The following is a 22,540-nucleotide window of genomic DNA, read 5'->3' as shown; positions in this document are numbered from 1 at the left end:
TTGCTTGCAGAGAGGGACTAGCTTTGGCTGAAGATCTAAATGTTCATGAGGTGGTTCTGGCTTCAGATTGTGAAGGAGTTGTCAATGACATCAATGGTGGAACAAGTGGACCGAATGCAGCAATCATACATGAAATATCAGCTCGTAGTTCTGGTTTTGCTTTCTGCAAGTTTATTTTTAAGCGTAGAAACTTTAATTTTGAGGCTCATAATCTCGCAAAGTATGCATTTAATTTAGGCATAGGTACCTATGAACATCTCTCTGAATCAATAAAGCTTGCGAGATCTCTCAAAAAAAAGCTCGTCTTTAGCACCATGGCCGACGATGTTGTTGCGCCAGACTTTTCGGTGACCTAAGATGAACTCTCTCTCTCTCTCTCTCTGTAGCGCCAGATTTTTCAGTGACCTAAGATGAATTCTCTCTCTCTCTCTCTCTCTCTCTCTCTCTCTCTCTCTCTCTCTTCTTAACCAAAAATGAAAGATCCAAAAACCTTATTTGTTTAGCCAATTTTTGTTGACCAGCTTTGCTGCTGCTATGTAACCGAGCACATTTATGGCTGCTCACTTCAAGAGGTGGCAGACCAAAACCATCATGTGGCTCACCGCTTTGAACATGCACTGGGTTTCAGCTGCCACTTCGAGGAGCGGGGGGAGTGGGGGCTTCCACCTGAACATGACAAAATGTTCTCGGAGGGCACTATAATATTTGTGTCTGTCTTCATGTTCAAGGGAAAGAACAAAGTCTCCAAGACAACATCAAGAAGAAGAAGGACCGAAAGTGGCAAAACAAGAACAAGGAGGATCCTTGTTGGGTTTGTGTTGCGAATGTTCATTGGTCTTCCGATTGTCCGAGCCGCTATGGCCTAGAAAAGGGTCCTATACGGATTTAAAATTTGTCAACATGAACGTTGGCAATATTCAAAGGGAGCATCCAGATATGGTAATATACCTAATTACCTATTGCTCTTTTAGTATGTCAATCAATCGACTAATGGGTTGACACTCCTAATATTCATGTATGTGTTGACAAATCTTTCTTTACTTCTTATCACAAACATCAGGATTCCACAGTCCACTACAAAATATGCTCTATTCATTAACAAAGATCATAGTGACAGACCAAAAAACGTCAAGTAGGATTATATTTTGTGACGATGACCCTCACTAACACAGTTCCTCCCGGGCCATCCCACTCGCCAACTTTGTGGATGTTATGGCCTCATTTTAGGCGACGATATTATCCGTCGCTATGCGGGTATATTTTCTGGGACGGATATTATTGTCACAGAAATTATTGGAATGGCGTCGTCATGAGTTATTTCAGGAGATTAACAAGAGAAGACCACGTGTCATTGTCTGTGCAGGCTCCATGCATGCGGACTTGTGGCGTGTATGCAGGCGGCCTGGAGGCGTGTCTGTGTCCGGCATTGAGGCGTGCGAGCAGGCCGCGTCAGAGTTTGTGATTAGCAGACGTCGCCCCCTGTGGTACTCTGTGCTTATTGAAGGCGTGAGATCAGGTGCCGCAGCCTTTGACTGCCCCTCCGGCCGCCTATCCTTCTGCTTATGTGCTTTTTGGTGGGGTGCACGGTTCCGATGGTTCAGGTCATTTGGTGTGGTGAATGCGGTCGAGATTTCTATAGAACTGTCGTCGGGTTACTCTGGCCGGTCAACAAAGCGATAATTGTTCTCGCCGCCAGACAGTACGGTACCCGTCCAATCACACGCCCATTGGGCGAGTAAGCTACCCAGATGGTTGGAGTTACTGGGTACACCCACACGCAGTGTTAAACAGTGCAGAGTAGGCAACGGCTACCGAGGACGGTTAAGCCGTCAAAACATTTGAAAGCACGTTTTTTGGTTGGATCATACTGCAGCCAAAAACTGGGTAGGCATGTAGACGCGTTTTTCACACAGTGCGACTAACGACAAGAAGGGATCATAGGTCACTAATCCGAACAAATAGGTCGCCATTTAGTGAAGAGGCGAGCAGATAACAAGATCTGTTTCATGTGGCCGGTACGCTGTTTTTTGCCGCTTTCAAGGCTCAGCTACGTGACGTCTTCTTGTACAAAGAATCACATCACCGCAAGCCTCATAAGGTAACACAAAACAAGACAATTCGAGCAATACAACCCTCACTTGAGCAGACCGAGAGTAAGCCTCCCCAATGACCTCGTAACCAGGCCAAATGGCTCACCTATTTTTGGGCTCTTGTCGAAGCGACAAATCACAAAATTATTGGTTTTGGCGAAATATAACAACGTTGAGGAGAAATATAACTAAAATTGAAAAAAATTCTAGTTCGTGATGAGTCCTAATATGCACAGCCACAAAGTTCGTTGAATCAGGCAGCCCCTCCGCTCCAAGCCGTTTCTTTTTTGTTGCCGTGCAGAATCTTTAGTGTCGCCCCGGGTGCAGGTTCTTACGGTGTGGCGCCGCAAGGGCCATGCCCGATGGTGATGGCAGAGCGTACGCTTGGCCACAGCCCGGGCAGTCCAGTTGTTTCATGTGCCCCGGCTGCGGTGAGTTCAACCTATTCCTCCTTCTCGTAACCCTCTCGGAAAATTAAAGCTTGCACCTGCATGTGCACCAGCATCGCATGGAAATATAACACAACTAGCGCTAGATGTAGCATGAACAACAACTACAAAAAAACAACAAAACAAAAGGGCGGGTGGTTACCTTTGGCCGCGGCGGTAGTGCATGGTAGGAGCAAGCACCACACGATAATAGCTAGGAGGGCCACGGCGCGCGAGAGCGAGGATGAAGAAGAAGATCGCTCCATTATCGATGTAGAGCTTCTCATTAGCCTTGTGTCTCTGGACAGTTCCCAACGGCTTCTATTATAGTTGTAGTATACTACTACAAATAGCAGCGACATTAACCAATCAGCCGGTGACTCCAGGTCAAAGTCGTCTCCCGCTACGGACGTCCCCGATTTATCCATCCTATGTGCAGTCCTTTGCCAAACTGCCAGCCCATCGTCTCAGCGCGATCATTGCTAGTTGCACTCTTGGACATGTCAAGCAGGAGTGTAAAATACAGAGTAAATTCCACTTTCGACGGAAGTACATATTATCCTCACACACAAAAGAAGAAAAAAAAAACTCAAGTAGATATTTTGTGACAAAATGGCGGGTTGAACTACATATCCATTTATTTTTTTTAGCAATAGCGTCCGGTGCACTCCTTGCCACCAAGCGGTCGGCTCGGTAAGCTACCAATAAAAATTGCAATAGTGCAATAGTGCACTCCTAGTGAAACCAGCAATGGGAACATACGACGGCAAAATCCATGAAATCAAAACATCAATTTCTGTCACAGATTTTTTCCGTGGGAATTTCGATCGCAGTTGCATACAAATGAAAGAATTTATGCAACATACGTGTGGAAATAAGGGCCCCGGTCAGAAAGTAGGGTGAGGAAACACGCTCAAGATTTCTTTTTGGTGATTGACGGTGCAGGATCTGGCAGTGGTGATCCTGTGGGACGAATGAGGGTTATGACCATAGTGGGAGTAACTTCAGGAGTAACATGGAGTCTAACTTAGCAAATTTGGCTATGTGATAATGACTTAATGAGGAGAGATGTAGTTTGAATAACTTAGCTAGTTACTGTAACATCATATATCCCAATAGAATATGCTAATAAATCAAGCTTTGCATGACACCACACTTGATTGGCCATAGTGAGAGTAACTTCAAGAGTAACATCAGGTCCAACTCAGCAAATTTGCCTATATGACAGTTAATTAATGGGAAGAGATAAATTGAGCAACTTAACTAGTTACCGTAACATCACATATTCCAAGATAATATGAGTCTATAACCTAATAAATAAAACTTTGCATGACATCACATATATGTTCACTGTAAACATAGTAATATAGTCTACGAATATGTGTATATTACTAGTATATGGTACTCTACACTATGGCTAGTCTTCTAGTCAAGTATTGGAAGCAACCTCGACTTTTAGTACCTTCTAGAGCTGTGTGGCCTTCGGGGGAAGGGTGAGTCCAAATCATTGAGCGGATGGTGTGTATGGAAAAGAACCAGCAACCACATTACTGCTCGACGAAAATCAAGTCGTGGTAGACTACAGACTTATCGCTCAGCCACATTATTTCTGTCACAGTAATTCTTGTTTGCCTCGAATTTCTATCACAGTTACATACAAAATGGAAGAAACTACTTATCATGAAATACTGCAATAGCCTTGTGCATTTACAGGTCATCAGGCATACACTAGTAGAAAAAGGGGCTTTTGGCCCGGTTGGTAAGGCCCTTTAGTCCCGGTTTTTGAACCGGGATTAAAGGCCGCGGCCACGTGGAAATTTTATGATTTTTTTTAATTTTTTCTTGATTTTTTTATTTTTTTATTTTTGAATTATTTTAACCTCTAATCTTTAATCATCACCCCTCATCACTGCTCAATTTATCCTCTAATCTCTAATCACCCCTCATCATTCCAAATCATCTAACTTCCCGAACGGTCACCCATCCTCCCACTCCCCAGCCTGAGCACGCTTAATTTCCGGGTTCTATTCTCCCTCGTTTCCAAGTCTACACTTGTTGTTTTTCTGACAATAGTAAGATGTCAATCCTATTAACCCTCAGCAATTTTGCTTGAGTATGAAGTGACACATTTCACTGTTTGAGTTTGAAACTATTGTTTTAAAAAACAATAATTATTTAGTAACACTAATATTTCTTGAATAATTAGTTTGACCATTGCTTGACCACGGTTTGACCAGATTTGACCAAAATTCAAAATAACTGAAATAATTATTTAGTAACACTAATATTCTAGAATAATTAGTTTGACCATTGTTTGACCATATTTGACCACATTTTTTCCAAAAAAAAATTTGAAACTATATTTTTTTCTGGTGCGCCACTAGTAAGTTTGATTTTTTTTTGATTTTTTCCACTCTAGATCTTAAAAGCCCCGTAACTTTTTTTCTGTTAAGTTTTTGAGGATTTTGAAAATGTTTAACGGGGTTCCCCAAGTTAAATTCGGATGTAACTTTTTGAGTATATGATTTTTCATATAAAAAACTTTTTCATCCGAGTTCGTATGTAAAAGTTATGCCCATTTTACAAATTTCAGAGAGATTTTGCAAATAAAGTCGAAATTCATATTTGTAAATTTTCCCAACAACTAGACCACATATCACATGGGAAACTTATTTTTTTTGACATTTCCATCATTTTGTTTTGTTTTTTCTGAAACTGAAAAGGCGGTCCAGGGGGGGGGGGGGGGGGGGTAGAGTTTGAAAATGAGACCTTTAGTACCGGTTCGTGCCATGAACCGGTACTAATGCCTCAAAGCCCATTAGTACCGGTTGGTGGCACCAACCGGGACTAAAGGTCACCAAGCGGGACTAATGGGCATCGCACCCTTTAGTCCCGGTTCGTGGCACCAACCGGGACTAAAGGGCCCAGGTGAACCAGGACTAATGCCTTACCCACACGAACCGGGACGAATGCTCACATTAGTCCCGGTTCGTGACTGAACGTCACGAACCGGGACTAATGTGAATACTGCCCTGTGACCAAAGCCCTGTTTTCTACTAGTGATACACGCCGCCAGACGGGTCCGGCCACGGCGTTGCGCGCATGAAAGCGCACCATATCTCACTCGCGAGCGTGCTCGAAGCCGCCCGTCGTGGACGTTCCAGTCGGGTTTCTCGGGTGCGAGCTGTTCGGGCAGATCAGATGACTCACGTCACCCCCAAGAGGCTCCTGCCGCAAGCCACCTGACAATGGACGGCCAAGAGATCTGTTCGCCCTCGCGCGGCCCAAGAAGGAGGGTACTCCATCATCCTTCGAAGTATAATAATATTCTATGGACACTGTTACAATTATACATTATCAAATAGAATAAGCCATGTATTTTAATTTTGGGTCTTATGTTATCAATCCAAATTATTATTAATCAATTCTGGCAGCGACGTGCGTGCATCGTTTAATTTACATAGTGCACATGACCTTTTGGTAAATTATGTATGTGTGTATATAGTTACAGTAGTGCATGTTGTTCACGGGAGTCGAAGATTGAGCAAATCATGCGCACAGAGAGATCGAATATTTGAAAGAATAGTCACCGTGTAGAACGTATCAGTTTTGTCCTGCGGAAATGTGTGTCGACGGATGCTCCAAGTAGCATGACTGGCTGATTGCGGCACTCGACTTGTCTGGTCTATAAAAGATCGGAAAAGGAAGATTCTTCCATGATTAGAGGCCAATCACGTTGTTCTCTCGCTGAATTTTCCAAGGTGTGATGCTGACTGAGGGGAGAGTACTTTGACCATGAGAGCATGCATATCTACACGGTCGAGTCTCCAAGACCAACAAGAGAGCCCTATAATAACGTATGCACAAAGAGGAGAGAACAACGTACGTAGCGGGAAGCTACTGACTACTCCGACATGATAATGGCGCATTCTTCTTCCCTCGCACGGGCCTGCTGGCTATCATCTGCTGTTCCCTGCCACGCTCGACGGCAATCCTACGTACGTAGGAGTAGTACTTGCAGTTATCCCAGCTGGCCGGAATGACGTTTGACCACATGTATACATGCGCATAGGTGTTTCGGACTTTCGTTTGTGTGTTTGAATTTTCACATATACCCTACATATTTGAGAGGGAATTGTTTCAAATCAGCCGACCTGCCAAGGGTGGCGCTGGTCGCTAGCTCGCCGTGCGTACCTGTGGCCCCACATGCCATCCTTATCTCCTTGAACCATTCTCCTCAATGGATCCCCTCATTCAACCTCGTACCTTCCGGCCAGATGAACCACGGCCGTGAAGTCCAATCAGGTGGGTTGTGCAACGAGGGTCACTGCTTGTCGCCAATGCTGCTGCAAGGTCTGGCGGGGCGATACGTGGGGGGTGCCACAAGCACGTTTGCCACTGGCTGCTTGCAACTTCTGGGGATGCCATGGTGGGACATCCCGGCTGGAAAAGCTGCAACCTGTGTCCGCAGAAGCTACGATCAGTGCCCATAAAAGCTGCAACTGGCGAGGCAACGACTGCGACCGTTGACTGAGAAAGCTGCAACCGGCAATGGGAAAAGATTCGACCGATGCCTGCTAAAGCTACGACCAGCAGGAGGCAACACTGGAACCGGTGGCACGGCGTGCTGCAACCATGGTCTCATATGGGACGAGATAATAGACGGTGTGGTCGGTGGGTGCTCTTGCTGCGAGCGGTTTCACAAGAGGTGCCGCAACGGGATAGTCGCCGCTACACCGCTGTGGAAGCCGTCGGCCGATTTCTTCCTCCTTAGAGCCGGGAGATGGATTATTTTTTGTTGCAAGCCACAATGTGTGTGGTGATGAGACACAATGGGGAGGAGGAGGGATTAGCTTCGGCGAGCTGCTGAAAATTGGGCCGGTACGCCAGCGTCTTGCGTTGCTCGATTTCAAAGTAACACACTATGTTTTCATAAGACCTAAATATATACTCCACTAACTACCTAATTTAGGATCATTCTTCCAATCTTTGAATTTTTATAAATATACTTACAATTCTAATCTGCATAAATAAAAATCATAAAATAAAGTGTCTAAATATGACAAATAATGAAACTTGTAGTGTAAAACATTTTAATATAATACCATATCATAAAAAATAACACACTCAATTCTAACATAATCCGGAAGACCATAATACCTAAATATATAAGCAGTGGCGGGCAACCCTAAATGCCTGCCACTAGTATGGCTTGCCGCACAGCTGTCGTGGGACTGATAGGTCACCATATAACAAGTGTCATGCGTTTAGAATGGCCTGCCACTATTGTTGTAACTACCAGTGGTGGTGGACGCTTGTGAGGTACCTGCCATAGATATTTTGGCCCACATCTAAACTGGGCCAAGATTAGCAGTGGTGCTAAGTGCCATGTTTTGCAGGTATTAGGCCAGATTACCGGTAGCAGGTTTCTCAGCCTGCCCACCACTTACTCAAAAAAACCCTATAAATTTCCTAGTGTGAGGGGACAGGGAGTAGGTGTCCGAGGGACAAGCCTGAAGCGAAAGGACATGAACGAGCGGAATCAATGCGTTCCAATTTCTGGCCTTGCACCGATCATCCAATGAACCATGGACTAAACGGCCACTGTGGGAGTAGTTGCCGTCCACCAGTGAAGCACCGGATCTGAGCAGCCGCCACTGTCGATGAACAATAGGGAATGGGAGAGTGATATATGGGGACTTTGAAGGTGTACCCAAAGAAAATTAGCGGGAAGCAAAGGGACATTTTTGCACAAAATTTTGTAGTTATCAGTACAGAACCCTCCACTCTAATCTTTGTCACACACCCCTAATCCAACGGCCCAGGATCATATTTCTATTTTTGCACCTGAAGTCCAGATTCTATATACTGGTCTTCCCCAGGTCAATTTGATCCGCACTAATTAACTCTTGCCCCAGGAGGATGAACTACGCCTGATGATGCTGCAGCGGGAGGAGACAGTGGGGATGTTGACGATGGGGGTGGGTCGTTGGCAGGGTGGAGAAGGAGACGTCGGCGACAGCAGTGCGATCGACCAGCAGCCCCTCTGGGAGCAGGAGGTTCCTGCCCCCTTTCACCTGCACACACATACATAAATAAATATCCGCCGGTTGGCACATCGATGGATCGTAACATAGTTAGTGAAAATACTGGAGATTGTGTCGCATGCTCAATTACCTCCTTGGACAAGCTGCACGTGCGCCGCACACACGATCAGTGCAGCGGCAACGATCACCCACCACCGGGCGGACGAGGAGGACGATGCAGCAGCTGGCTTCAACATCTTTTGATATTAACTTGTCGATCTATCTGTCTCGACTGCATGTGGACGCATATGCTTGTATGTGTATATATAGGCATGTAGTCTCCGTCTCCTACATGCTCCGGCGAGACCAGAAGGGCAGGCTGCGTGGGAACGACGGCCCAGAGGTCAATGAAAATGAGGGCTAATACGTACCACGTACGTGTACCAGCTGTAGCATAGCTTTGGAATGATAAGGATGCCTAATCTCTCACGCCACAGAACAGTTACAACAGATGCAATTTCCACGAGATTAATCCAATCTGCCACAACAAGTACCTTATCGCGTCCATCAACGAGTACGAATCCAGCAGAGTTACTCTAAGGTCCAAACTTCATGCTCTAGTTAATGGTCAAATTCTCCCCTTGGTCACACGAAGCACCTTGGGAAATTCAGCTTGAGAACAACGTGAGTACGTCTTTTATGTAGAAACAACGGAAGTCAAAGTATCCCAGTCTTGCAGCGTGCAGCAGCCGTCATGATGCGGTTTTGGCTTTGGCAGCATGAAACTGACGGCAAATCAGATGTAGGAAATACACACGGCATTACTATGGACCACACGTGTGGTGAGAAGAAGTTTGGACCGAACGCTCATACTATTATAGATCGCGTCACGTCACCGCACGCATGCACAACTAACAAAACAGATGATGTCAACGAAAATCATTATGATTTTTCAGTTTTTGAAATGTTTTATCTCTTAAATGAACAATCCTATTGACAAACCGTTTTCATCATTAAATCCGTCGCGATGAGATCTTTAAAACTAGATCTCATATCGATATGTATCGATTGCCATGTCTATTACACATAAATTGCCATGTGTTTACACTGAAGTTACCATGATAAGTTTCAACTACTTTTTCTTCCATGTTTATAGTAAATTTTGACATGTTATAAAAAGAGAATTCACAAACTAAAACTTGCCATGGTAGATTACTAAAATTTACCATAATTCATGAAATAATTTTTACACGGTTCATTACTAAAAAGAAATTCATCGTAAATTACTTTAAAAATGCATGGTCAATGACTTAAATTTGGCATGAACTATAAACTAAAATTGCCATGGTGAATTACATAAATTTGCCATGATCCATGCACTAAATTTGCCATGGTTCATAAAAATAATAATTACCATGGTCAAAAAACTAAAATTGCCATGGTCAAAATACTAAAATTGCCATTATCTATACACTAAAATTGCCATATCCTATAAACTAAATTTGCCATGATGAATTAATAAACATTGCCATGATCCACAAAGTAAATTTGCCGTGGTTAATTACTAAAAATTTCCATGGTCAATTAATAAAATTTGCCATGATGAATTAGTAAAAATTTCCGTGATCCATCAAGTAAATTTTCCATTGTTTAAGAAATAAACTCTAGAACTTGGCGTGGCAACACATGTTTATTTGCTATGGCAAAGAACATATCTTAAATTGCTATGAAAAAATATATTAGATTTGTCATGGTCACAAAAAGGAAAGAATTTTCCATGAGTAGATAGAATTTTTTTTGCCATTATATGCATAGTAGATCTGCCATGGACACAAAAAAAAAGTCGCCACTAGCGCAACACCACACTGCCAACAATCGCTCCACACGACCCATAACCCCTTCCCCGGCCGCCGCACATCAAGGTGCGCCGAATAATCGTCTCGATGCATCCGTGTCCTAGGAGCGCTCCATGCCATGTATCAATCCCCATGTCCTATATCTGCTTGGGGTCCATGGGCCGTCACCGCAGCTCTCCTAGGCCCTCACCGATGAGTGAAAATAGTTGGAATTTAATGGTAGCTTTGAATCTAGAAGAAAAAAATAGATGAAACATATCATGACAACTTTAGTGTAAACACTATTGCAACTTGAGTGTAACATCATGGTAACTTTTGGCTCAAAAACAAAAAGGTCGTCGAAACATATCAATATGGGATCTTATCTTGAAGATCTCGTCGAGACAGATTTAATGGTGAAAACGAATTTTTAATCGGTTTTTATTTAAGAGACAAAGAAAATAAAGTTTGAAAAAACCAAAAAATCCATTGATGTCATCTGTTTCTTGTGTATGCTTGCATACGATGATGTGACAAGATGAGTAATGATGATGGAGGCGTTTGGCCCAAGTTGCTTCGTGCCACACATGTGACACTTATCATTTGGGTTAATAAGCTACAGGGCCATAATTTTTTTTTAATTTTCATCACGAGGGAGGACCCTAGCCCGACTTTTTTTTCTGAGCTGGAATAATTCATTTCATTACTAAATCCGCACAGACTCATGGGCGATCACATCTGAAACAAAGTTCGGAGCCTGCTCCGTCCATGACAAGGAACCTTTCAGTGGGAGGAAATAGCTCCCCACCTAAGTACTGGTACAAATATGTAGTGCAAGAACCAGGGACGCGCCTATAGAAACAATAATCCCGATGCACAACTACAACTCACGTACAAAATGTACACACAAATGTTACAAATGGTTCGACACAAGAAAACAACATTCAATATTTCACATAAACCTTCTGAGCTCCTTTCTTATGTCAGAAAGGTACAATTGTTGTTCTGACATGTACCTTAGAGAAAATATTTTTATTCGTTATGTTCAATTGCAATTTTTTTACAAAAGTCTTAGAAATATTTTCTGGTGTAAATTTTGATTACACAAAGAAGATGTCTCAAAAAGATTTCAATATAATTCTTAGTTGTTCCAGTTCCTTTGTTTTTGTTTAGATCATGGATCCAAAACAATGTACGTGTAATCTGTAATAGTTGTGTGTATGAATAAAACTAGATAATACCCCACGATTTGCTACGAGAATCGGCTGCAATACATTTCAATGAGATTTGATTGTGTGGAATATAAATATTTAGATCAATAACACGTGAATCGAAGTTTAAAATACATATGACTTCTTATATTTGATTATGTATAGTTATAAAATATTTATTAAAAATAGAATGGAAAATATTTGTAATGCATTGATGCATGTGGTGATAGGTTTTTTTATGCATGGTTGCAAGCTGACGCACACCATCTCTCCATAATTATATGATGATGTGGGATATGCTTAAATCTTGAAATAAATAAGTTAGTTGCGATCACTCTGCTAGTTTGGTTGATTTTTTCAAAAAGAAAATCTAGTTATCGTTATCGCCTTCTTATATAAATTATGAATTATTTTAAACATATGTACTTGTAGATAATTTAATTTTATGAAAATGTTAGCCATGTATTAAAGATATCCAATCACGTAATTAAATGTAGATCTTATATTAAAAATATTTAACATGTATTATATTTTTTATTATTTATTATAAAATTCGTCACATATTTAAATTATTCAGCATATTTAAAAAATTATTCATCACCTATATCAAATATGTTAATTTTGTGCTAAAATTATCCACTGTGTATTTTAAAAATGTTCATCATTTTTTTAAAACTGTTTCAAACATGCTAATTGTGTGTTAAAAAGTATTCATCATGTATTTAAGAAATGATCATCATTTATTAAAAACTTTTTCTTGCATAATTTGCAAAATCTTCTTCTTATTTTTAGAAAAATGGTCTTATGCATTTTTTCATATATTAACTATAATTTTGGTTATCACTTGAATAATTTTTATCTTGTATTCCGAGAATTTTTTTCAATTGAATATATTCATGTAATTATCTAAAAGTGTCCGTGTATTTTGAAAGAGTGTTCACACATTAAAAAAATTCCTCGTATTATTCAAAATACAAAAAGAAGAAAACAAAAAAGATAAATAGGATAAAAATCTAAATAACAGAAAATAAAAAGAAAGTAACGAGAAAAAGGGGAAATTAGACAACAAACATGAGAAAAACCTGACAGAAAGAAAACCCACAAAGTGGTTTTCAGACTGAAAATCCATTAAGCAAACCGGCCCATGGGGTAAACGACCTCCTGATATGTCTCCAACATATCTATAATTCTTTATTGTTCCATGCTGTTTTATTATCAATCTTGGATGTTTTATAATCAGTTTATAGTCATTTTATATCATTTTTTGGTACTAACTATTGATATAGTGCCTAGTGCCAGTTGCTGTTTTCTGCATGTTTTTTTACATCGCAAGAAATCAATATCAGACGGAGTCCAAATGCCACGAAACTTTACGATGATTTTTTATGGACCAAAAGGAAGAAGTTGGGCCCTGGTTGCACCTGGGGGGAGTCCCGAGGAGGGGACAACCCACTAGGGCGCGCCAGGAGGCCCAGTCATGCCCTAGTGGGTTGTGCCCACCTCGGGTACCCCGCGGACCGCCTCTTTGCTCTATAAATACCCCAATATTCCAGAAACCCTAGGAGAGTCGATGAAATATTCATCCAGCCACCGCAGAGTCCAGAACCACCAGATCCAATCTAGACACCATCTCGGATGGGGTTCACCACCTCCATTGGTGCCTCTCCGATGATGCGTGAGTAGTTCTTTGTAGACCTTCGGGACCGTAGTTAGTAGCTAGATGGCTTTCTCTCTCTCGCTGAATTCTCAATACAATGGTCTCTTGGAGATCCATATGATGTAACTCTTTTTGTTGTGTGTTTGTTGGGATCTGATGAGCTTTCAGTTTATGATCAGTTATATCTTTTTATATCCATGAAAGTTATTTGAGTTTCTTTGATCACTTATATGCATGATCTCTTATAGCCTCGTATTTCTTCTCGGATATTTGAGTTTTGTTTAGTCAACTTGATCTATTTATCTTGCAATGGGAAGAGGTGCCCGGTAGTGGGTTCGATCTTACGGTGCTTGATCCCAGTGTCAGAAAGGCAACCGACACATATGTATCGTTGCTACTAAGGATAAAAAGATGGGATCTATATCTACGCAATAGATAAACGGATCTTGTCTACATCATGTCATCGTTCTTATTGCATTACTCCGTTTTTCCATGAAGTTAATACACTAGATGCATGCTAGGTAGCGGTCGATGTGTGGAGTAATATTAGTAGATGCAGGCAGGAGTCGGTCTACTAATCTTGGACGTGATGCCTATGTAATGATCATTGCCTGGATATCGTCATAATTATTTGAGGTTCTATCAATTGCCCAACAGTAATTTGTTTACCCACCGTTTGCTATCTTTCTCGAGAGAAGCCACTAGTGAAACCTCCGGCCCCCGGGTCTTCTTCCTCATATATTTGCCTTTGCGATCTATTTTTCCTTTGCATTTTTATTCAGATGTATTAAACCAAAAATACAAAAATACCTTGCTGCAATTTATTTATATTTATTTTGTTTGGCGTTCGATCTATCAATCTACTATAATTTCCTCACGTTCGTTTTGCCTATCTTGAGGCGCCGTACCCGAAAGGGATTGACAACCCCTTTAACACGTCGGGTTGCGAGGTGTTGTTATTTGTGTGCAGGTGTTGTTTATGTTGTGTTGCTTGGTTCTCCTACTGGTTCGATAACCTTGGTATCTTCACTGAGGGAAATACCTACCGTCGCTGTGCTGCATCATCCCTTCCTCTTTGGGGAAATACTGACGTAGTCCTAGCAGACAGGAGCTTTTTCTGCACTATGTCAGAGAGCGATCACCTCCTAAGGCTTTAAACCATCCAGGGCTCACACACGGAGCAGCTTGTGGAGCATCAACTCTTGCCAAAACCAGCATCATCGATCAATTCAGGCTGGTTCACCACAGGCACCTAGGCTGGCTCTTGGAGTAGCGGTCCGTTAATGATGGGAGAACGCTATAGTGGCATGGTAAAAAGAACCTAGCGATTCTCGGAGGGAATGATGAGATCATCGGAACGTTTAGCAAGCACTTCAGACGATCCAGGTGTCAAATTATTTGGGGACTCCAAGCTAGTTTAGTTTAACTGCTTTTTTTAATAACCATAACATCCCTTATTTTATCCATAATAAGGAATAACTAGGATTTCTAAAAAATATAAAGGAAAAAAGAAAGGGTCCACTCATAGGAAACCCATCCATTCCCCGCATTCGGCACTAATCTATTTTTGACGTTGAATTACAGCGGGGAATCATTCCAGTTAGGAAGTTAAGCTCGTTTCTTTTTATTTTACCAGAATTGGAGCCAGTCTATCCATTTATTCACTAGACCCCGAAAATCATAATTTTGGATTCCATTTAGAAAATATTGATTTTATTATGGCATGCTATTTTTTCCGTTCATTACCTTTGATGATCATTCATGCTCTTCTAGACTCTTGGTCATTGATGACATAGCTAACTAATATATGAATCGGCTATTGGATTGATTATACATGATGTTACAACTATATATAGCCGGTTGTTGGGACGTACCGTTAACCTTGCACTAGAGAGGATTTCTTCGCAAAGCAAAAAACAAAGCTAATAAGTTGTGTGATTATACGTGTTCTCTACAAAATGAAACTTTAAAATATAAAATCTAGCCAAAATAATGTGCTTAACCCCTACTTCTTTTCGTCTATAGATCTCTTCATGTCTCTCCTATCTTCGCATAACCTACTAGACCACACTGGAGAACTCCCTAAATCCCACCGTTTTGTTCTCACTTACACACGAGCAAACTGAATGACTAGTGCCTACTTGTGGAGTCTCAAGTTAACTAATATTTGCGTGGTGAGTGATCTAATACTAGCAACTTAAGTTTCGTTCATTGTCATTGAGAAGCAAGAGTGGTTGCACTAAATGTGATTGATACCTCAATCATAACAAAAATGTTGATCCTGAATTTGTCAACACACGGTGGATGATGATGGATGTCAAGACCTGATTCTTTTTGAAAAAAGCTAACAAGGACCCGATTGCTATTTTTTAAGTTATAGGGACCTAATTGCTTTTAAAAAGTTACAGGGACCTAATTGCTTTATATTTTTGTAAGGAACCCGATTGGCTTTAAAAAGGAATGTGGGCCCCATTTGTCATAACGCAATGATCGACCTATCGGTCAAAGCTAGCGGTCAACCTGACGAGTGGACCCGAGCTGTCATAATCACGAATAAAACTTCACGGTTCAGCCACTTAGGTTTTTTGGAACAGCAAACTAATTTTGTGGTAGCTTTTTGGAAAATTAAGAAAATAAGTAGTTTTTGTAACCCTATCCCGTAATATGGTAGTTTTTGTTATTTCCTCGCAAGAATAGCAATTGGTAATACAGATTCAATAGTCGTCAGGTATATATAACGAAAATCCTACGCACCTCTTTTTTGAAGAAAAAAACATAGCTCATTTTTCCATCCTGTTGCGCAATGGTCGTTGCAGTACAATTCCTTGTTTTCCTCGTTCAGTAACGTACCCGTGCCTATTGTCGGAAAAAAAAATACATGTGACAGAGCCACATGTTGCCGGTTGCAGTTTCAGGTATTTGATCACTTGTTTCAATCCTCATTGGCACAGGCACACAACAACAAATAGCTACACACACAATATATATATAAGTCGAACAAAATATGTAAGTACAGTGCTGATCCTTTATTCAAATCTCTGGCGACTATGGATCGTGTGTGCGTGCGTGTATATATATACACATGGATATACACGGAGCGAGGCGGTTCATGCGTAAGGGTCGACGTTCGCAGTGGCCTCCAGCGTCCTGCGGTGTGGCGCAAGGGCAAACGTCCCCGGCGGCGGCAGCAGAGACGAAGCGGTGACCTTGCCGTAGCTGCAGCCGGGGCAGGTTGTCGACTTGTTGACTGAGGCCGTGGGCGACGGAGGGCATCGTCCGTGATGACTTCCGTCCAGAGCAACTGCATGGGAATGTTACTGCATGATTTCGTGTTTCTGGGTATGATATGAAGAGAGTAGGAAGCAACAAGAGATGAATAGTCGTTTACCACGGCCCGCCGCCGCCAAGCATGCCAAGGAGAAAAACATGATAGCCAGCACGGCTATGGGGCGCGCGAGGGAAGAAGAAGGCCGCTCCATGAATGATCCTGACCCAAGCTTTCTCACTCGTTCTCCTTGTGCGTCGTTTTATATATAAGCAAAATGGTAGATAGCTAGTTGTACTAGTGGAGCACCAGTGTACTACCCCACTAACTTCTAATCTGAGGACTTTGGTATACCTAGGATCTGTTCTTAATTGGCCACTCGCGTAGAAGAAGCATACTGTAATCACATGGTCAAAGTCTCTCGTCTATCGACAGAGGACGTCTGTAAATGAGTGAAAAATCGAGTAGGTATTTGTCGCTGTTATCTAATACACAATTCATGCTTTCCTCGGTAGGATTTGACCATATTGTAATTTTCAATGGAAAGTCTTCACGCCTTCACAATTTTCGGATATACAATGCCCGTATGCCATTCTACCAAACGGGCATATACTGAGTAAATGTACTTGTCTTACACCGACAATCCATTTAAGTGCGGGTTCAACGTAGTATGGTCTTCTAGCGTGATCCGAGCATGATTTGAGTATGACTGTGGACCTTCTTGTTGCAGTCCAATTCCACCACGTGGAGAAGTTGCATGGAATTTCTGGTAAGTTGCCATTATCAATTGACATGTCGAGAGAAATATAGTCAATAGGAAACTAGCAGGGGGAAAGTTAAAGCTCCAACTTTTTGCGGAATTTTCAGTAGGAGTTTGATCATGCTGACCATACTTAGAGTGGTTATTTGGAATATTTGGCTGACCAGAAAAATGATTAGTTTTTTACAGATAAATTATGCTCTAATATATTCTAGGTGATACCCAAGTTTGTCTTAGATGCAACAGTGATGAACCATGGTACAAGGATAGTGGTGCCAAAAAATAATGAGACCAGTGGGTTGAACAGGGAAGGTCTGCAGCCTCGGTGGAAAGCTCTCGTCCTTCTCGATCGCCTATCTCAACATCCAGGTAAGCGACACCTATGAAGGATTTAACTCGCTAGTAGAGCAGCTTAAATCCAAGAGACCAAGACGGAGCCCTAGTGGGGCCAGTTCGTCTCTAATGGGAGCAAAATGGTCCTAGTAAACAAATGCCTTTCCAGCCTCACTGTGTTCATGATGAGGCTTTATCTTCTCCCCAAAGGTATCCAAGCGACGTTGGATAAATAAAATTTTGGCTTCTTTTGACAGGAGCCCGGTGAGAAGCAGAAATATGAGATGGTGAAACGGGCTAACATTTGCAAACCGAGGGATCAAGATGGCAAGGGTATCTTGGCGTCTCGTGGGATGAATGTTTTCCTTCTCCCTCAAGTGGGTTTGGAAGGTTCTCTGGGAGATGAAGGCAGTCTTTGGTCTAGTTGAATAAATTAAAGTATACTTTCAACATCAACATCTATTCTCTTGCTCTCTCATTGGGAGGGGTCCCGATTCCGGTGCACTATCCAGCTTCTTAAACCATGGGTCCATGGGGAGCCGGTTCTCTATGGGGGATGGTGCCACCACCCTGTACTGGTTTGACATTGCCATGGTCCTAGATCACACAAAGATGAATTCCCCTCTCTGTTTACCATTTTCTTGGACCCATAACACTATGTTGCCTCCGTTATCCGTAATCATGGTCTTAAGTAGCGGTCTATGTCGAATAGCGACAATTATCCAAATCAGCTATAGTGACGTTATAGCGGGGCTATAGCTCGCTATTCGGCAACTTTATTGGATAATTATACATGAATTTTATTTAGCAACACCATGCTCAAAGCGCTATAGAGGGGCTATAGTGAGGTTATAGTCGGCTATTGACAACCACTATTGTTTGAAACACTCTCCATAATAGACTCTCGACATTTCGTTTTGAAGGATGTTCGCAACAGAGGAAATGAGAGGGCATCTTTGAGGGCCTTGGCTATGCCGAACTTATCACTTCATCCAGGTAAGATCTATTGGACCTTTGAGCCAATGGGTGTCTACTCGTCGCGCTCAACCTATTGGAAGATTACAACCTGGTGAAAATAAAAATCTTCCCCTGGCAGTTGATTAGGTGTCATCTTTCATCGAAAAATGGAGGTCTCTAAATGGAAACGCCCTAGGATTGGTTTGTCCCCATGATGTCATGGATGAGGAAAACAACCACATCTTCCTCCTCTGTGTATCTGATCAGTTCATTTGGAATTGTGCCATGGAAGTTGCGGGTTGCTCCTAATTCCAGGCTTATTTTGGTGATCTATTCACTATCCATGCGAATTTCGCCAGTATGCGGAGGCGCCTCTTCTAGCTTGGCTTTGCTGCAATTGCTTGGACCTTTTGGACCACTCACAACAAATAAACTTCTTAGTGGACAAGCTAATTTGTGCCAGGCTAGGGACTTTGTGTTAAAAATGATTGCCTTTATGCAACAGCGGAAGGCACATAATAAGGAGGTTGCAGGAGAGGGATATGGTAGACCTGATTGTTGTCGGCCTACAGGAGGTGCCCTGACATTTTGCCTTGCCTGCCCGATGCATATGGTGCATTTACATATCTCTTTGAACATTTGGCTTTCTTGTGTTGTGGCCCAAACAGATGTGAATAAAGCGAGGCAAACAACTAGTTTCTGAAGTCTGGTGCTTCTGTGTGCAGAAGAGGGAAACATCTAAGGATTGTTTGGATTTTTTGCTAGCTTTTATTTTGTTTGGAGCTTGTACCATATAAATGAAATTTATTCACTCAGCTTGCTATCTATGTTCCCGAGTACATGTGTGTGTATATAGTGTCGTTGGCATTTCTTTCTTCTTTGTTCTTTCTTTTCCTTTTGGGCTTGTTGTGCTTCTCGCCCGAGCATTGCTATGTGATCGATGTTGGTGCTTTGTAATACAAAGCGGGGGGAAACCCTTTTTCGGTATATATAGTGTCGTAAGTGCTATGAATGGATTTTTTTGGGGGTCCATATTGTACTATCTCTATGTCCACTTTGCATTGCCTCATTGCTTTTATTATTACGACATTTTTGTCACAAGCATAGTATGTTCTGAACACCTGGGGGAGGTCATTTTACAATAGTTAGCTAGATCTCCCACCGTGTTCTTAATCCTATGTTTGTTGCTCAAATATGATAGTGAAAGGTCAATTTTATTTTGATTGGGAATGTGACCTCTTGCTAACATTTAGTTACACAGAAAACATAACACATACGACAAAAAAAAGATAGAATCATAATTAATAGAACTAGCATAAATATACGGATGCATCACAAACCAATTGCCAGTCCATATACATAAACACAATATTCAAAGTATCAAGGGCTTCTTTACTTTAATGGGAAAACATGGGGTCCATTTGTCCTTGTCCCCTAAAATAAAACATGTAAAAGCAAGTTGCTTAGGCCGTTTGCGCCTGTTTGTCATTCTAACTATCAAGAAAAGGAAAAAAGGCCCGGGCGTAGCCAGGCCGCAAAACTTTGCCTCCTAGGCACATTGGTACAATACATATTCGTAACTCCCTTGATGTGTCGACGACCAAGATCGCATTTCGTCGACTGATTAGAGGGCTGCCAACCAACTTCTTCCTTCAGATAAGATAATAGGGTTTCTTTTGACTATTTTCGACCATATAGCACAATCTTAAGAAAGTTGGGACCCACAAAGTTGCCTCATAGCCTGTCAAGTCCCTTCCTCGCTCGATTTTGACCTCAAGCAAGATATTGGGGATGTCACCTCGGCTTAGAAAAGAGTGACCTTCACTAAGGAGACTCACATCTCGGTCCCTAGCCACGATGGCAAGAGGGGTTGTGGTTGTGGTGCCGCATGTCCAGCGATTGCACTGATGCACACCAGCAGCTTGTGTTATCCTAAACAACATGTTCATCGACAGTGAGCGAGAAACAAGTTCAAGACTTTGACGATGACCAAGAGGATGGCGATGTGGTAAGGATAGAGGCCATGATTCTCTTCTACTGCAGGAGTTTCTAGTGATATATTAGTAGACTGAAAATAGAAAGTCACTTGAGCAATTCCGAGATGAACTTATTGAGCACTTCTGGACGCTTCATGGGGCTACCTAGTGCTGGTATTGAATTTGTATTTTCGGTGTTTCAAGTTATGGATTTGAATATCATTGAATTTTATGCATTAGACATATTTATATTTGAATTATTGTGATGTCAAACATAGAGTAAAGCATAAAGTATACGTGCAAATAAAAAAAGTATAGGGCAAGATTGGGGGTTTCTGCTAGGAAGCATTATTGTGGGGCTCGCTAAGTGGGGGAGTTCCCGTTTGAACTGTAGGGCTCTTATTTAGGGGCTACTCATGGACATGATGTGAGAGTCACATGTCCAAAAGGAAAATATGTTCCGTCAACCTACTACTATGCATGCTAGGTTAGGATGTCAGCTTGGAGGTGGACTGTAACAATGGCTTCTATAGGAAGCTGCTCAGCAGAAGAATGCTTTATCATTCAATCAAAAGTTGAGAGATAAAGAGGGATGCCTAAATTCGATGGAGTTGTTTGAGCACAGATAGAGATACTCTTTCTCGCAAGGCGGTGAGGGGTGACGATTTCCATTGAGCTTGCTTTAAGAGGGTTCCGGGTGTTTGAAGTGCTATTATCGGAACTTTGGAATCAACCGCCCCCATGAGTGACCACAAATTATCGCCCACTTCGTAATATTGTGCCCTCGGTTAAGAGGGGCATCCTGGAAACATCCTAGTGTTTGAACAATATAGTGGCAAGTGCTCTTGAAGAACTAGTCGGTATACTTGTAAAAGCATTGATAAGTAGCACGACAAAAAGATCATTCATGTGACATAATAACTTATAGCATATACTTGTATTATTTAAAGCTCATAATTATGAAAACATTCATAAGTACAAGCTCAAACAGATAATTCATGCAACATAATATAACATTAAAGTCTGTAATTATGTTTCATGAAAACATTCATAAGTATGTTCAATATGCAAGAGCCTATTTCTGCAGGGTCTTGCGGTGCGGAGCAAGTTCCGCTTTTGGCATAGTTGAGGAGATGGGCGCTGAAGGGAACATGGCGCCGGAGGACTATGCCCATCTCGGTCTCCATCCAGATGGACTGAATATATATGCACATCTTTAATTGATAGAGTACCCAATATTTTCAAAGCTAGTGGTACGTTATTAATCTAATAATTACTTACCTCGTGTGGCCTGCATGCATGGCAGGGAGCGGCATATGAATATGATTGCCAGAATAAACACAACTGGTATGGTGGAATATGTAAAAGATGATCGCGCCATGATCCTTTTCGGACTTATCTCTCTTTGCATGGTGATTACACGTACCGTACGAGAAACAACTGGTGTAACTATGTAGCTACTTTGCCTTGACTTATTGGAATAACCTCAGTGGTTTCTATTTATGCACAGAGCACATTTGCGTTAATCGCCGTAGAAGAAATAACTTCATACACCGCCTCAAGCACAACAATGGATGGGTCACTGACCATGACAACAAGAAAGATATATTTTCCAGGACCATTTCACTAAAGCTACAGGAAGGGGAGTGCCTAGAAGCAAGGACTTCAATTGGAATAATATTTCCATTTCGGATGGCGATCTCACCAACCTCGGGGACATTTTCACAGAGGAGGAGGTTAAGCGTGCGGTCTCGGACTTACCCTCTGACAAAGTTCCCGGCCTAGATGGCTTCACGGGTGCCTTTTTCAAGGCATGCTGGGAAGTTATTAAACCAGATAGCATGCTTGTTGTGAACAACTTCTCCAACCTCCATGTGGCAAACTTTCACTGGCAAAACTCGGCAAACATCGTGCTCATTTCAAAAAAAGATGGGCCGGAAGACATCTCAGATTTTCGGCCCATAAGTCTTATCCATGCCATTGCAAAAATGATGGCCACCCG

The 22,540-nt window shown here is 41.9% G+C and overlaps 2 long non-coding RNA genes across 2 annotated transcripts; both read right to left on the bottom strand.

The window, feature by feature from the left end:
- Nucleotides 1-2,062: 2,062 nt before the first annotated feature.
- LOC141020882 (uncharacterized) lies at nucleotides 2,063-2,834 on the bottom strand. The gene is made up of 2 exons (XR_012180884.1): nucleotides 2,682-2,834; nucleotides 2,063-2,577 (listed from the first exon to the last, which is right to left on the bottom strand). It is a non-coding gene; the product is annotated as an uncharacterized lncRNA (long non-coding RNA).
- Nucleotides 2,835-8,241: 5,407 nt separating this feature from the next.
- On the bottom strand, nucleotides 8,242-8,842 carry LOC141020881 (uncharacterized). Its single transcript, XR_012180883.1, has 2 exons — nucleotides 8,696-8,842; nucleotides 8,242-8,595 (listed from the first exon to the last, which is right to left on the bottom strand). It is a non-coding gene; the product is annotated as an uncharacterized lncRNA (long non-coding RNA).
- Between the last annotated feature and the right edge of the window lie 13,698 nt (nucleotides 8,843-22,540).

This window comes from Aegilops tauschii, chromosome 3 (genome assembly GCF_002575655.3).
Source record: "Aegilops tauschii subsp. strangulata cultivar AL8/78 chromosome 3, Aet v6.0, whole genome shotgun sequence".
Taxonomy (NCBI): domain Eukaryota; kingdom Viridiplantae; phylum Streptophyta; class Magnoliopsida; order Poales; family Poaceae; genus Aegilops; species Aegilops tauschii.
The sequence above is the reverse complement of the archived record's forward strand: the minus strand, read 5'-3'. Positions and strand labels throughout refer to the sequence as shown.